We start from the raw sequence: 559 nt of genomic DNA on the forward strand, positions 1-559 counted from the left end.
ATGTATAGCCTTGATGGTAATTGGAGGATGCATGTTTCCTTACTCCCGTGGTGGTGGTGTGAGTCTTATGTATTTACAGCTACTTCATAATATTCCTCGGGTGAGTAGGTATAGTTGGGGAAGCGCTGTATTATCTTTCCTTTATCGAGAGTTATGTAAATCATCAATTATAGGGAGGAAAATAATACGCGGGCCTTTGTTGATATTACAGGTAGCTTTATTATTTTGTCTACAATAATGTGACAATTTTTTGAAACTAAAAATATATTTTTGTTAATGATGATATTTTGTTTAATGCAGGTTTGGGCTTGGAGCAGGATGACATCTCTTAGTCCTGATGTACATGGTTTTTGTCATATTGTTCCTGCGCCCCTCGATGTAAATGATAACAATTATGATACAATTCTTCCAATCGCTCCTTATGGCGCAAGGTAAACTTTTGCAAATCAATTTAACATTTGAGTTATGAAAATATTTAAAATTAATTGTATTTGTTTATTTAGGTGGGCTCGTCATTTCAGTCATACTCATACATCTACCCACTCAATACGGATTATAC

At 34.7% G+C, this 559-nt stretch overlaps 1 long non-coding RNA gene across 1 annotated transcript; it reads left to right on the forward strand.

Moving 5' to 3' along the window:
• The first annotated feature begins 14 nt into the window (after window positions 1–14).
• On the forward strand, window positions 15–559 carry LOC140966186 (uncharacterized). The gene is made up of 3 exons (XR_012173271.1): window positions 15–211; window positions 301–431; window positions 504–559. It is a non-coding gene; the product is annotated as an uncharacterized lncRNA (long non-coding RNA).

Source organism: Primulina huaijiensis, unplaced genomic scaffold (assembly GCF_012295235.1).
Source record: "Primulina huaijiensis isolate GDHJ02 unplaced genomic scaffold, ASM1229523v2 scaffold201327, whole genome shotgun sequence".
Classification (NCBI taxonomy): Eukaryota; Viridiplantae; Streptophyta; class Magnoliopsida; order Lamiales; family Gesneriaceae; genus Primulina; species Primulina huaijiensis.